Raw genomic sequence first — 16,836 nt, 5'->3', positions numbered from 1 at the left:
TCAGCCCTCCCCGGCTTCCTGCCAAACAGCTGATTTGTGGGAAGCCGGGGGGGGGCGAAGAAGCAGAGGGGGGCGGTGCGTTCAGGGGAGGAGGAGTAGCGGAGGTGAGGTGAGGTGGGGCTGGGCGCGGGACAGGAAGATGCCAGTGGGTGCTCTTCAACCACCAAATTTTCCCAGGGAATCGGTGCTTAAGGCGCTACTTTTGATGTGATCAGTGGGGGAGCGGTCACTCCCCCTGCTCCCCTCCAGCTATGCTCCCCTGCCCCTAGGAGCCAGAGGGACCTGCTGGATGCTTCCTGGGAGCTGCCCCAGGTAAGCATCTCCTGGACTCCCCACCTTGCCCCCCAGCAGGTGCCTCTGGCTCTTAGTGGTGGGGTGGGCACCCACTACGGTGGCCCATGAGACCCTCCTGCCCGGTTCTGGGGGCAGTCAGGGGACAGGGGAGGGAGGTGGATGGGACGGGGGGGGCATCAAGGAACACGGGGGGTTGGATGGGGCAGGAGTCCCGGAGGGTGGGGGTGGGCAACGACCCCCTCATTGGGTGAGGAGGGAACCTGTTGTTAAGATTTTGGCAGCTCATCACTGGGCAGGGGCACACCCGGGGGCTGGGGGGGCTCTCTCGTAGGACTTTACTTTGTACTTCCTTATTACTGATTAACCTAAAATAAAAACATTCCAGACTGAAAGTGGATGGCTGCTCTCTGTATATGGAAGAATGGAATCCAGATGCACTGAGTGTCCGAAAGCCCCCCTGTTCCTCTGCTGCTTACAGTGCCCCTGGGAGGGAAGAGTTTGCAGCTGGAATGGAGCTGGCAATGTTGCTGATAATGCACAAGGATAGACTTCTGCTCTCTCTCCCGAAGCTGCTGTGGCTCTTAGAGGGTAAATAGTGGTGAGACTTGAGTGGCTGGACCTCAGAGATGCCCAGGGAGCAGATCCGTGGAGCAGGAAGGTGCCAGTTTTACATAGTCACTTTTTACCATAGCCCCATTGTACATGAAGGTCACATGTTCAACCCAGCATTAATAATAAATGAGTTTGGATTGAGGTTGTTTGCCTCTTACTGCTGCCATAGAAAATGGGCTGTAATAACACCACTAGTGACTGCTCTAACTGGGTTGACAGGCTCCAGTGTCTGAGTTGCTGCAGCAACATCTGCTAAAAGCCTCACAATCATTAGGATACATTTCAGCAACATAAGAATGGCCGTACTGGGTCAGACCAATGGGCCAGCTAGCCCAGCAGCCTGTCTTCCGACAGTGGCCGGTGCCACATGCTTCAGGGGGAATCAACAGAACAGGGCAATTTATTGAGTGATCCATCCTATGTCACTGAGTCCCAGCTTCTGGCAGTCAGAGGTTTAAGGACACCCAGAGCATTGGGTTGCATCCCTGACTATCCAGGCTAATAGCCATTGATTGAACTATCCTCCAGGAACTTATCTACCTATTTTTTTAACCCAGTTATACTTTTGTCCATTACAACTTCCCCTGTCAACCAGTTCCACAGGTTAACTGTGCACTGTGTGAAGACGTATTTCCTTATATTTGTTTTAAACTTACTGTCTATTAATTTCATTGGGTGACTCCTGTTTCTTGTGTTATGCGAAGGCGTAAATAAGACTTCCTCATTTACTTTCTCCATCCCATTCATGACTTTATAGACCTCTGCTATATCCTTCCCCCACCCTCCCACCGCCGTTATCTATTTTCTAAGATGAACAGTCCCAGTCTTTTTCATCTCTCCTCATATGGAAGCTGCTCCATATCCCTAAACATTTTTGTTGTCCTTCTCTGTCCTTTTTCCAATTTAATATATCTTTTTTGAGATGGGGTGACCAGAAGTGCATACAGTATTCAAGATGTGGGCATACCATGGATTTATATAGTGACATTATGATATTTTCTGTCTTATTATCTATCACTTTCCTAATGGTTCCTAAAATTCTGTTAGCTTTTTTGACTACCACTGCACATTGAGCAGATGTTCTCAAGAACTAGCCACAATGACTCTAAGATCTCTTTCTTGAGTGGTAACAGCTTTTAAGGCATTTCATTCTTGTGACTGTTCCTTTTAATTTCCATTTAATTAGTTTCCTCATTTTTGTGTAGTTCTCCTTTTTGAAGTTAAAAGCTACTGTCATGGGTTTCTTTGGTATTTTCTCCCCTACAAGGATGTTAAATTTAATTAAATTATAGTCTCTAATACCAAGCAGTTCTAGGACTAAATCAAGAATTGCCTCTCCCCTTGTGGTTTCCAGGACTAGCTGCTCCAAGAAGCCGTCATTAATGGTGTCTAAAAATGTTATCTCTGCATCCTGACCTGAGGTGACATTTACCCAGTGTGACAGGGTCGGGCCAGATGGCTATAGGAGAGTAATAGAAGGCAGATATATTAGCCTCAGGTTAAGTAGATCCCTTTTCCCTGGGTAAGGTAACAGGGAAGGTTCCAAAACAATCAGGAACCTTCTGGAGACAATTAAGACAGACAGGCTGATTAGAACACCTGCAGCCAATCAAGAAGCTACTAGAATCAATTAAGGCAGGCTAATCAGGGCACCTGGGTTTTAAAAAGGAGCTCACTTCAGTTTGTGGTGTGCGTGTGAGGAGCTGGGAGCAAGAGGCACTAGGAGCTGAGAGTGAGAACGCAGACTATTGGAGGACTGAGGTGTACAAGCATTATCAGACACCAGGAGGAAGGTCCTATGGTGGGGATAAAGAAGGTGTTGGGAGGAGGCCATGGGGAAGTAGCCCAGGGAGTTGTAGCTGTCGCACAGCTGTTCCAGGAGGCACTCTAGACAGCTGCATTCCACAGCGCCCTGGGCTGGAACCAGTAGTAGAGGGCAGGCCCGGGTTCCCCCCAAATCCTCCCAACTCCTGGTCAGACACAGGAGGAGTCGACCTGGACTGTGGGTTCAGAAAAGCGGCCAAGCTGAGGGTTGCTGTGAAACTCCAACGCGAGCAAATCCGCCAATAAGCACGAGACCACTAAAGTAGAGCAGGAACTTTGTCACAACAGGAGTCGGAAATGGGATCTGGTGTCCACAGTGTGGTGGAAGAAGGAGGGTGTTTGGAAGGGGGGGGGAAAAAAAGGGAAGAGGGTCTATTTTTATTTTTTTTCACCACAATGGAGGAGGTAGTGCAGGTACTGATACAAGCCATGGCTGCCCAGCAGGAGGCTACTAGTGTTCAGGCAGCCGCCCCAACAGGAGGCAGTGCGGCTCCAGCAAGAGACTAATCGCCTGCTGATAGACCAGACTGCTCAAGAGCGGGCTATGTTGCGGGAACTGGTAAACCAGGTAAAGGCCCTTACAGAGCTGAACCACGGCCATGATGGAATGCAGATCATGTGGGCCAGCAATTGGCTGCAGAAAATGACGCGGGAGGATGATGTAGAGGCATATCTCCTGGCCTTTGAGAGGACAGTCCTGCAGGAGGCTTGGCCCCAAGAACAGTGGTCTGGCATCCTCGCTCCATTCCTGTGTGGGGAGGCCCAGAAGGCCTACTATGATTTGCCTGAAGAGGCTGCAGCAGACTACCCCCAGCTGAAAGCAGAGATCCTGGCCAGATCTGGGGTAACGACCACAGTGTGGGTCCAGCGGTATCATGAGTGGAGGTACCAGGAAAACAAAACCACAGGGTCCCAATTATATGACCTCATCCATCTCACATGAAAGTGATTACGAACTGAGTCCCGGAGTCCAGAGGAGATACTAGAGGTTCTGGTCATCGACCGGTACATGAGAGGACTACCGCCAGACCTTCACGCCTGGGTAAGCCAGAACGAACCCTCCACCTACAACGAGGTTGTTGTGCTGGTAGAAAGACGAAGGACGGCGAGGGAGCTGACCCCACCAGTTAAGGAAGAAGCACCCCAGGTTAAACTAGCAGCACCAAGCCCCAGAGCTCAGGTGACTGGGCCACAAAGACAGCCCAGGTGGAAAAAGAGAGGGGCTGAAGGCCCACCAGAAGCCACAAAGAGTCGGAGCACTGAGGGGGAAGAGGATTGTGATGTTAGACTGCCCAAAGCAAGAGACCAGGGAATGCCTAGGGCTCCATACAGATGTTATGCCTGCGGGGAGTGGGGATACATAGCTGCACAGTGTCCCAATGCTGAGGAGCCTATGCAGTGTAACCTGGGGAACTCGGCAGACCCATGCTCCCTAATCCACCTTATGGGGGGGTCTCACTAATCCCAAATATGTACACAGTGAAGCTAAATGGGGTGGAGACCACAGCACTGGTTGATTCTGGGAGTGCTATCACGCTTGTCTCGGGGAAGCTCGTGAAGCATAGTCAGCTGCTGTGGGCTAAGCGTACAGGGATAACATGCGTCCATGGGACAGTTGGTTATTACCCCACCATCCCAGTAAAAATCGAGATTCAGGGGAACACTACTGAGGTAGCAGCAGGTGTAGTCCCTAAACTCCCATACCCAGTGCTCATAGGGAGGGACTTCCCAGGGTTTGGAGACTTACTCCCGGTAGGGGAATTGGAAAAAGGGGGAAACCCTGAAATTAGTGAGGCATCCGCAGTAGACTGTCAACCCCCAACCTTCTCTGAAATATCCCCAGATTTGTTCTCCATTCCCAGACAGCATAGAAAGACGAAAAGGGAAAGAAGGGCAGCTAAGGCTTTGGGAATCCAAATACTGGCCCAAAGCCAGAGGGTCGCTCTCGTAGGTAGGCGGACCCAAGCAGCTGAAAAGGAGGCCACCAAGGAGGGAGAAGTACCTGAGTCTGACCCACACCCTAACGCCTCTGAACCAGTAGAGGCAACAGAGACTGGCCCCCTAGATCTCGGGCAGATTAGCCCCGGGAGAGAAAATTTTGGACGGGACCAGGCTGAAGACCCAAGGTACGACAACCTTAGGAAGGAGGTGACCGAAATAGATGGGGTCCCCGTGGAAGGGAAAACCCAGGGACCAGGACCCTACTTCATAATGAAGAAGAATCTCTTATACCGGGTTGCATCAGTATAGGGGCAGAAAGTACAGCAGATCCTATTACCTCAAAAACACCAGAATGCCGTATTAAGTCTGGCCCATAGTCATCTTTTCGGGGGCATTTGGGGGAAGACCCTGGCACGGGTCCTGCAATGATTCTTCCGGGCTGGAGTACATGAAGAAGTGCGGAGGTACTGTGTGTCCTGCCCGGAGTGTCAGCTGCACAGTCCCCATCCCCACTTGAGGGCACCTTTAGTACCCCTTCCCATCATAGAGGTCCTCTTCAAGCAAATAGCCATGGATCTAGTGGGACCCCCAGAGAAGACAGCCCGGGGCCACCAATATATACTTGTCGTTCTGGATTATGCTACTCGCTACCCAGAAGCCGTCCCCTTGCAGAACACGGCCTCTAAAACGATAGCTAAAGAGTTGGTGGGGATCTTTGCCCGAGTGGGGCTACCAAAGGAGATATTAACAGACCAAGGTACCCCATTTATGTCAAAGCTAATGAAGGACCTCTGTATGCTGCTCCATATACATACCCTGAGAACTTCAATCTATCATCCGCAGACCGCTGGGCTGGTAGAAAGCTTTAACTGAACCCTCAAGGCAATGATAAGGAAAGTGGTAAGTCGGGATGGGAAGGATTGGGACACCCTACTACCCTACCTTATGTTTGCAATCCGGGAGGTACCTCAGGCCTCAACTGGGTTTTCCCCCTTTGAATTATTATATGGACGCCACCCCCGTGGCATACTAGATATTGCAAAAGAGATCTGGGAACAGGAACCCAATGAGGGGAGAAATATAATTGACTGTGTTGCAGATGTGAAAACGGAGAGCCTGGGTCACCCCTATTGTACGAGAACATTTGGAAAAGGCGCAGGAGGCCCAGTGAACCCATTAAAATCGTCAGGCAAAAGTCCGCCATTCCAACTAGGGGATCGGATCATGGTGTTGATACCCATGGCAGAAAGCAAGCTTTTGGCCCAACGGCAGGGGCCCTATGAGGTGGTTGAACCCATGGGGGAAGTAACCTACAAGGTGTGGCAGCCAGGACGCCGGAAACAGGAACAAATTTATCACATTAACCTCTTAAAGCCTTGGCACCAATGAGAGGCGTGTGTAGTGGCCCAAGAGACCCCGATCCAGGGAAATAATATGCAGGAGCAGATCAGGATATCCACTTATCTGACACCAAACCAGAAGAAGGATGTAACTGAGATGATCAACCGATACCAGGACGTGTTTTCAAGCAAACCAGGCCAGACCACTGAAGCATATCACCACATTATCACAGACCGTGGGGCAAAGGTAACTTTAAGGCCCTATCGGGTACCAGCAGCAAAAAGGGAGGAGATCAAGGCAGAGGTAAAAAGGATGTTGGAGCTGGAAGTCATTGAAGAATCCCACAGTCAGTGGTCAAGCCTGATTGTGTTGGTGCCCAAACCCAATGGCACCACTAGGTTTTGTAATGACTTTCGCTGGCTGAATGAGATATCCAAATTTGATGCATACCCCGTATAGATGAGTTAGTTGACCACCTGGGCAATGCCCAATTTTTGACCACCCTTGATTTAACAAAGGGATACTGGCAGATTCCCCTTGCCAAAGATATGAAAGAAAAGAAAAGGGAAAGATTAAGAATGAGCTCTCAAAACTGGATACTCTCATAAAGAGCCAACCTTCCGCACAAACTTCCTCGTGGCTGGACTTTACAAAAACTAGACAAGCCATCTACAACACACACTTTGCTTCTCTACAAAAGAAAAAGGACACTAAACTATCTAAACTACTACATGCCACAAGGGGCCACAACAGTGGTTCCCGTAACCCACCCAGCAATATTGTTAATCTATCCAACTATACTCTTAACCCAGCAGAAGAATCTGTCCTATCTCGGGGCCTCTCCTTTTGCCCCTCCACCTCCACGAATATGATACAGTTCTGTGGTGACCTAGAATCCTATTTTTGATGTCTCCGACTCAAGGAATATTTCCAACACACCTCTGACCAACATATTAACCCACAGAGACCTTCCTACCAACACTACAAAAAGAAGGATTCTGGGTGGACTCCTCCTGAAGGTCGAAACAGCAGACTGGACTTCTACATAGAGTGCTTCCGCCAACGTGCACAGGCTGAAATTGTGGAAAAGCAGCATCACTTGCCCCATAACCTCAGCCGTGCAGAACACAATGCCATCCACAGCCTCAGAAACAACTCTGACATCATAATCAAAAAGACTGACAAAGCAGGTGCTGTTGTCATCATGAATAGGTCGGAATATGAACAAGAGGCTACTAGGTAGCTCTCCAACACCACTTTCTACAAGCCATTACCCTCTGATCCCACTAATGGTTACCAAAATAAACTACAGCATTTGCTCAAGAAACTCCCTGAAAAAGCACAAGAACAAATCCGCACAGACACACCCCTGGAACCCCGACCTGGGGTATTCTATCTGCTACCCAAGATCCATAAACCTGGAAATCCTGGAAGCCCCATCATCTCAGGCATTGGCACCCTGACAGCAGGATTGTCTGGCTATGTAGACTCCCTCCTCAAGCCCTACATTACCAGCACTCCCAGCTATCTTTGAGACACCACTGACTTCCTGAGGAAACTACAATCCATTGGTGATCTTCCTAAAAACTGGCCACTATGGATGTAGAAGCCCTCTACACCAACATTCCACACAAAGATGGACTACAAGCCATCAGGAACAGTATCCCCGATAATGTTACGGCTAACCTGGTGGCTGAACTTTGTGACTTTGTCCTCACCCATAACTATTTCACATTTGGGGACAATATATACCTTCAAATCAGCGGCACTGCGATGGGTACCCGCATGGCCCCACAGTATGCCAACATTTTTATGGCTGACTTAGAACAAGGCTTCCTCAGCTCTCGTCCCCTAATGCCCCTACTCTACTTGCACTACATTGATGACATCTTCATCATCTGGACCCATGGAAAAGAAGCCCTTGAGGAATTCCACCATGATTTCAACAATTTCCATCCCACCATCAACCTCAGCCTGGACCAGTCCACACAAGAGATCCACTTCCTGGACACTACGGTGCTAATAAGCGATGGTCACATAAACACCACCCGATATCGGAAACCTACTGACCGCTATTCCTACCTACATGCCTCTAGCTTTCATCCAGATCACATCACATGATCCATTGTCTACAGCCAAGCTCTACGATATAACCGCATTTGCTCCAACCCCTCAGACAGAGACAAACACCTACAAGATCTCTATCATGCATTCTTACAACTACAATACCCACCTGCTGAAGTGAAGAAACAGATTGACAGGGCCAGAAGAGTACCCAGAAATCACCTACTTCAGGACAGGCCCAACAAAGAACATAACAGAACGCCACTAGCCATCACCGTCAGCCCCCAACTAAAACCTCTCCAATGCATCATCAAGGATCTACAACCTATCCTGAAGGATGACCCATCACTCTCACAGATCTTGGGAGACAGGCCAGTCCTTGCTTACAGACAGCCCCCCAGCCTGAAACAAATACCAGCAACCACACACCACACAACAGAACCACTAATCCAGGAACCTATCCTTGCAACAAAGCCCGTTGCCAACTCTGTCCACATATCTATTCAGGGGACACCATCATAGGGCCTAATCACATCAGCCACACTATCAGAGGCTCGTTCACCTGCACATCTACCAATGTGATATACGCTATCATGTGCCAGCAATGCCCCTCTGCCATGTACATTGGTCAAACTGGACAGTCTCTACGTAAAAGAATAAATGGACACAAATCAGACGTCAAGAATTATAACATTCAAAAACCAGTCGGAGAACACTTCAATCTCTCCGGTCACTCGATTACAGACCTGAGAGTGGCTATCCTTCAACAAAAAAACTTCAAAACCAGACTCCAGCGAGAGACTGCTGAATTGGAATTAATTTGCAAACTGGATACAATTAACTTAGGCTTGAATAGAGATTGGGAGTGGATGGGTCATTACACAAAGTAAAACTATTTCCCCATGTTATTTCTCCCCCCCCACCCCACCCCCACTGTTCCTCAGACATTCTTGTTAAATGCTGGAAATGGCCCACCTTGATTATCACCATAAAAGGTTTTCCTCCTCCTCCCCCACCTCCTGCTGGTAATAGCTCATCTTAAGTGATCACTCTCCTTACAGTGTGTATGATAAAACCCATTGTTTCATGTTCTCTGTGTGTGTATATAAATCTCTCCACTGTATTTTCCACCGAATGCATCCGATGAAGTGAGCTGTAACTTACAAAAGCTTATGCTCAAATAAATTTGTTAGTCTCTAAGGTGCCACAAGTACTCCTTTTCTTTTTGCGAATACAGACTAACACGGCTGCTACTCTGAAAGAAAAGACGGCATTCTCTACACCAGAGGGTCTGTTTCAATACACTGTTCTTCCTTTTGGACTGCATGGGGCACCTGCCACCTTCCAGCGTCTTATGGACAAGCTCCTACGGCCCCATACCAGTTATGCAGTGGCATACCTGGATGATGTGATTATTCACACCCCCCACTGGGAAACCCACTTAGGAAAAGTGGAAGTGGTTCTGTACGCACTAAGACAGGCTGGCCTCACAGCCAACCCAGCCAAGTGTGCGATAGGGCTAGCCAAGGCTAAATACCTTGGCTACATTGTAGGAAGGGGCATGGTCAAGCCCCAATTAAACAAACTAGAGGCTATCCAAAATTGGCCCCAGCCAAATCAGAAAAAGCAAGTCCGGGCATTCCTAGGTGTGGTTGGGTATTACCGATGATTTATTCCCCATTTTGCTACCAGAGCAAGTCCCCTGACAGACCTGATAAAAGCCTGGGGTCCAGACATGGTTAAGTGGACAGATGCCGCAGAGAAAGCATTCATGGATCTACAGACAGCCCTCTGCAGTAACCCCGTGCTTATAGCCCCAGACATCAACAAAGAATTCATTTTACAAACAGATGCATCTGAAGTAGGATTGGGAGCTGTCCTATCGCAGATGGTCGGAGATGAAGAACACCCAATCCTCTACCTCAGCAGGAAACTCCTCCTGAGAGAGCAGAAGTATGCCGTGGTTGAAAGAGAGGCTAGCAGTGAAATGGGCCATGGAAACACTATGTTGTTACCTTCTGGGACGACAGTTTACCCTTGTGACGACCATGCACCCCTCTAGTGGATGCAGCGAAATAAAGAGAAGAACGCAAGGGTGACCAGATGGTTCCTGTCCCTACTACCTTTCCAATTCACCATACAACACCGGGCTGGAAGCCACCATGGTAATGCAGATGGCTTGTCATGAGTACACTGCCTGATGTCCCAAGTTGCCCAACCCCATAGTGTTGAGCAGAGGGGAGGATATGTGACAGGGTTAGACCAGATGGAGAATAATAGAAGGCAGATATATTAGCCCCAGGCTAAGTAGGTCCCTTTTCCCTGGGTAAGGTAACAGGGAAGGTTCCAGAACAATCAGGAACCTTCTGGAGACAATTAAGACAGGCTGATTAGAACACCTGCAGCCAATCAAGAAGCTGCTAGAATCAATTAAGGCAGGCTAATCAGGGCACCTGGGTTTTAAAAAGGAGCTTCAGTTTGTGGTGTGTGTGTGAGGAGCTGGGAGCAAGAGGCACTAGGAGCTGAGAGTGAGAACGCGGACTGTTGGAGGACTGAGGTGTTCAAGCATTATCAGACACCGGAAGGAAGGTCCTATGGTGAGGATAAAGAAGGTGTTGGGAGGAGGCCAGGGGGAAATAGCCCAAGGAGTTGTAGCTGTTGCACAGCAATTCCAGGAGGCACTCTAGACAGCTGCATTCCACAGGGCCCTGGGCTGGAAACCGGAGTAGAGGGCGGGCCTGGGTTCCCTCCCAATCCTCCCAACTCCTGGTCAGACACAGGAAGAGTCGACTTGGACTGTGAATTCAGAAAAGTGGCCAAGCTGAGGCTGCCGTGAAGCTCTAAGGCAAGCAAATCCACCAATAAGCGCAAGACTCATCAAGGTAGAGCAGGAACTTTGTCACACTAGTCAATATGGGGATAGCTGAAATCCCCCATTATTATTGGGTATTCTGCTTTTGTAGCCTCTCTAATCTCTCTGAGCATTTCACAGCCATCATCACCATCATGGTCAGGTGGTTGGTAGTATATTCCTACTGCTATATTCTTATTATTCAAGCATGGAATTTCTATCCATAGTGATAGTGTGGTACAGTTTGATTCATTTAAGATTTTTACTTTATTTGCCTTTATGCTTTCTTCCACATATAGTGCTATTCCTCCAGCAGCATGACTACTCTGTTTTTCCTGTAGGTTTTATGGTATCCCATTGGTTATCATCATTCCACCAAGTTTCTGTGATGCCTATTATATCAATATCCTCATTTAATACCAGGCACTCAAGTTCACTCAGTTTAGTATTTAGACTTCTTGCATTTGTATACAAGCACTTATACAATTTATCAGTATTTAGTTGTCTGCCTTCCTGTGATGTAATTGAATGGGACTCTTTTTCATTTGACTGTTTCTCTTCCATTTCTTCCTGTACTTTATCTACTGTTATCCTCTCCTCATTACTAGGATATAGAGTATCCCCTTTAATAAAACCTCCTGTAAGAGATATCTCTGTCCGAACCGTATGCTCCTTCTCACTTGTCAACTTCCTCCCAGCCCTTAATTTAAAAACATGCCAGCAATCTGGTTCCATTTTAATTTAGGTGGATTTTCCTTTCCCAAAAGATTCCCCAGTTCCTAATAAACCTAAATCCCTCCTCCCAACACCATCATCTCATTCACATATTGAGTCCCTGAAGTTCTGCTTGTCTAACTGACTCTAGGTGTGGAACTGGAAGCATTTCAAAGAATGCTGCCATGGAGGTGCTGGACTTTAATCTCTTACATAGCAGCCTGAATTTAACTTCCAGGACCTTTCTCCTACCTTTCCCTGTGTCACTGGTACCTACATGTACCACGACCACTGACTTCTCCCCAGCACTGCAAACAATTTTGTTTTGATGTCTCAAGAGGTCCACAACCTTCACACCTGGCAGGCTTCTCCTGAGCACCATGCAGTTCTCCTGGTCATCACAAACCCAACTATCTATATTTCTAACTGAATCCCCCACTATTATTATCTGCCTCTTCCTAATAACAGGGGTTCCCTCCCAATGGAGTGGTATCCTCAGTGTGAGAGGATACCATATCATCATCTAGAAGGAGGACACCATCTAGCATGTGGAATAAGCAGGAAGCGCTCCAAATGCTAGTAAATAAACACAACTATGACATAGTTTGTATCACAGAGACCTGGTGGGATAATACAAATGACTGGAATATTGGTACAGCTTGCTCAGAAAGGACCAGCAGGGAAAAAAGGGAGGAGGTGTTGCCTTATATATTAAAAATGTATACACTTGAACTGAGATTGACATGATAACAGTTTTCAAGTATGTAAAAGGTACAAGGAAGAGGAAGAAAAATTGTTTTTCTTAACCTCTGAGGATAGGACAAGAAGCAATGGGCTTAAATTGCAGCAAGGGAGGTTTAAATTGGACATTAGGAAAAACTTCCTGTCAGGGTAGTTAAGCATTGGAATAAATTGCCTAGGGAGATTATGGAATCTCCATCATTGGTGATTCTTAAGAACAGGTTAGACAAACACCTGTCAGAAATGAGGTAGATAATTAGTCCTGCCATGAGTGCGGGGGATTGGACTAGAGGACCTCTCGAGGTACCTTCCAGTCCTATGGTTCTATGTCTGGTGGTCATCTATTCTTTTAAAATGAAGCGTTTCCTGATCATTGATTTATTAATGCTCATTAGCATCTGTAGCCACGGGTCCTGCTCTGGTCTGTACTGTGCTGTTACAGAGCCAAGTATTTGTGGTTTATTTTTGGTATTATACTGAAAGGCACTCAAGTAAGGTCATATTTTTGCTGAGACCCCAGGACACTAAGGCAAGGGAGGTATGTGTTTCAGGGGGCTTTCCCAGGAGCAACAAACTGATGGATTGCAACTGATGCTATGAGCCTTGGAGGAGCTGCTCAGGCTGTGCAGAGGGGCTTTGCTAGAGGATAGTCGGTCTCTTGTTTAGATTGTAAACTCTTCCAGGCAGGACTATCTCTTTGGTACAGTTTGTAGTGTCTAACATGGTGGAGCGCTGATCCAGGGCTGGGGACCTAGGGCACTCTAGTGAGGCAAATGAATAACAGTAAAAATAAAAAGGAGTGCGGGTCATTAACTAATGAGGCTCGGAGGAGATGAGGTTTCTCCGGAAACTTGCACATTTAAGCCATCAGTTTGAATCCACCCCATTTCGCTAGTGACCAGAAGTCACTGTGTGGGGCGAGGGGAATGTGAAAGGAGTTGGGGGTGCCAATGGAGAGATGCCTGTCGTTACTGACCCCCTGTTGGTTGCCACAGCAGGGGCCAAGCACTGAATTGAGCTGTGAAGTCTGAAGTCCACTCTCAGCCCTAGAAGTCGCCCCACAGGGCTGGTTTGAGGCACCTCCAGGGGCCAGAGTGGGAGAAGATTGCTCTGCTGTTGCCCCATTGACGGTGCTGCAGCCATACAAGTAGATGGCTTCAGCTGTCCGAGTGCTGCAGGGTTCCCCATGGAGGGAACCACCCTTGTGCCCGCTCTCCCCAGCTCTGTCCACACCTGCTGCTTGTGCTCAACTGGGGAAAACTCCTCCCCCCACCTGCAGCCGACACCTACCTCTGCTCCCCTGAGGAGCATCAGGACAGGCTGGCCAGACAGATTAAAAATGCATGGTAACTTCATCTCTCTGTACCCCTATTCCCCCGCCCTTCCATGGAAAAGGAGCTCACCGGCTGGAGAGTGCAGTACAGTGTCAGCTATGGACGCTGGGCAGGTGAGTGCTGCTGGGGTTAGCTGAGGGACCTGGAGTGGGGAGGTCTGGGAGGGGTGGCTCCCTCATTGCACATTGTCCTATCTGTGTCCCCTTTGTCCAGCTTTGACACCTGATCTGTTGCTTCCGGCTCCTCCTTGGGCTGGTGGTGAACAGGAGCCAGGTGCTTTCTGGAGCTGGCTGGTGCATCACAAGCCAGTGAACTGGCTTCCCTCTGTGCTTCTCCTTCAGCTCCCTAGCAGCCTGCCCCTGGAAGTGCCGGGCCTGGGGCAGAAGCCCTTACCTCTTTCTGGCATGTTTCCTTCCAGGCCAAGCAGGAGGCATGTGTGCAAGCCGCAGTGGGACTCCGATGCGCAGCAGGTACGGTGCCCTGGGCACCCAGCAGTGGGGGGGTGGGGGGTCTAGGGCATGAGTGCCTACAATTCATCAGGCCCCTTTGTGTAGTCTTGTCAGGGGACTGGCTCCTGCATGGGAGTGGGGGGTGGGCTGGGAAGCCAATGACTGGTTCAAATCCAGCCGAGCCTGGTAGGCCCAGTTAGGCACCTAACTGCCCTTGAAATCAACCGTAGAGAGGCAGGTAAATCTCTCTGCAGAGCTGGGCCCAAAAGCCAAGCCTATCTACTGCTGCTGTGAAAGGAGCTGGGATCTGTGTCCAGCTGGCACTGCCAGAGCCCCATGGTGAGAATGGCAATAAGGCAACCAGGCACGAAGAGCAGCTGGGGGGAGATGCAGAGTTAACTGGAGAGGGGCATGATGAAGGGGGCGCAGGGGGAGGAAGGAGATGGACCTGGGGAGAAGGGGGTGAGCTGGCTCTGGGGGGCACTGCAGAATGAGGACACAACATCCCTTTGCTCTCTGAGCCGCTGGTGCCTAAAGTGGGGCGAGGGTGGAGGCAGCAGGGGCCTCAGGAGGCTGCACCCCACCTCTCCTCAGCCTGGGGCTCAGAGTGAAGAGCTGGCCAGGCTCAGGCTCTGGCTCCATGGGGGAGGGGCGGGGAGCCCAGGCCAGCACTTGGAAGCAGTTTTGTCAGTTCACCATACAGGGGAACTGCTGACAGGAGAGTCCCTCTGTCAGGGCCCTGCAGGAGGATGGTCCCCCAGCGCAAGAGGAAGCTGAGGACTGTTACACCAGCAGGCTGCAGCCAGCGAGGATCTCAGTTCCCTTTAGCAACCAGCGTTCAGGCCTCCCCTCTGTGCCTGAGCCTGCCGCAAAGCCAGCTCATGTCTACACCACTGCAGGAAACCGACTGGGCAGGGCCAGCAGCAGCAGGGCTCAGCGACCTTCCTCACCCCAGCCCTTCCCCAGCTGCAGGACCAGCCCGAGGGGAGGATGGGCTGAGATTAAAGCCAAAGAGCTGCGGCTCCCCAGCAGGGACCAGGAGGAGGCTGACGCTCCCTGCAAAGGGGAATTGGGGTGGGGGGCAGGGGATGGAGGGCAGCCTGGGTTCAGGAGGTGAAAGACCCACGGGTACATGTGGGTCAAAGTCCCAGTGCCTGGGGAATGGCAGGTTGAGTCAGGTCACCCGGCTCTGCTCTCATTCCTGTTTCCTGGCTCATTCCCATCCAGCATGTGGCTTCATGTCCCTGCTGTCTAGGCCTTCCATGTGTGCCACAGGTGGTGCTGCCAGGCCCAGAAGATCTAGGCTGCAGGTGTTGTGCGGGGTGGCACATCCCAGTCCTCATTGCAGCAGGTTCCGGGGGAGTGGCCTCCGTGAACTGACTGGAGTGGATCAGGCCCCAGGGAGCGTGATCTTCCATAGTTCATTTCTTGATCACATCCCTGATCCGATGTTCATGCCTCTGGCCCCCCTGGATTGTGTGTAAATGGCCTGACCTGTCCCGTCACTCGGCGTTTCAGGCTCAGGGAAGCAGGAGAGTTTCCAGGTTGTGAATGAAGACTCCAGCCGGCTGATTTTCATAGATAAGGCAGACAAGGGCATTCAGGTAGGATTGGGTGGTGTCCGGGGCAGTGTCCTCACCCCGAGCTGGAGAGAGAAGGGAAGGTGGGGACCATGGGCATGAGGCTCAGACTTAGCTCATGTCATGCCCATGCTCAGGTAGCGGCCCGGAAGCTGTCTGTGTCCAGAGTATGGCTGAATGCAGGGGCGGAGCTGGGCTGGCCCCTCCAGACAGGCACAGGATGAAGCAACAGAGGCCTCACCGCAAGCAGCAAGAGTCATCCCACTGGGCACACCTGCTGTTTTACAAATCAGCTTTTGGGGCTTGAGGGAACCCTGACCCACTGGGGTAGGAGGGAACCGGGAGGGGAGGGGAGGGGAGGGGGCGCGTTGAGTTCCAGGTCTCTTTCATGGCCTGGCTCGGTGCAGCTCTCAGCCCCTCCCCTTCCCATGTAGCCCTCTCACTTAGTTCCCCTCCGACGGGGTCTGTCTCACTCGCAGCCCCACAGGAGCAAAGGGCAGCAGGTCACTGCCTGCTCAGCCCCAGCCTTGCCATGGCTGTGGAACTGCTCCCTGCAGTGCAGTGCAACGCTGCCAACCCCTGGAGCTCGGACGCTACGATTCCTCCTGCACCCAGCCCGGCGGGATGAAATACACCCCAGGAGTCCCTGTGGAACGGGAGAGCTCCAGGCCAGGGAGTGCTGTGGCTGGGTGAGAGGCAGGGAGGGCTGAACGCTAACCCAGCTGCTGTGTCTTTCCAGGAGGGCTGCTTAACGTTCGACGGCATCTTTAGTCTGGACACGGGGCAGGTACAGTTGGGTTCTGCAAGTCTATGCTGGGAAGGGGAAAGGCCTGGGGCCTGCACCCTTCTCCTTAGACTCAAGGGCAGGCAGCACCCAGAGGCTGATCCAGGAGCCATACTGAGCCCTAGACGCCCCAAGCCCTGCAAACTGACCCATGTCTCTCACCAGAGCTCAGCTGTGTCCCCTGGGATTATCTTGGCCCCCCAAACACGGGCGGTAAGGAAGGGCTGCTAAGGTGCTTGTCATGACCTCCTGATCAGCCTAAGGCCTCTGAGGGAACCTTGAGATCCAGGAATAATGTGGAGCCTGG

General features: G+C 50.5%; 1 protein-coding gene across 1 annotated transcript in view; it reads left to right on the top strand.

The window, feature by feature from the left end:
- LOC119859909 overlaps window positions 1-16,836 on the top strand; it is a 40,951-nt gene that overhangs the window by 4,739 nt on the left and 19,376 nt on the right. Inside the window, exons 2-4 of the mRNA XM_038412752.2 lie at window positions 14,135-14,186; window positions 15,684-15,769; window positions 16,485-16,532. The gene's annotated coding sequence lies outside the window, so the exon portion shown is untranslated. The remainder of the gene's footprint in view (window positions 1-14,134; window positions 14,187-15,683; window positions 15,770-16,484; window positions 16,533-16,836) is intronic.

This window comes from Dermochelys coriacea, chromosome 8 (genome assembly GCF_009764565.3).
Source record: "Dermochelys coriacea isolate rDerCor1 chromosome 8, rDerCor1.pri.v4, whole genome shotgun sequence".
Lineage (NCBI taxonomy): Eukaryota > Metazoa > Chordata > Testudines > Dermochelyidae > Dermochelys > Dermochelys coriacea.
Note: the sequence above shows the minus strand (reverse complement) of the source record. Positions and strands in the feature narration are given on the sequence as shown.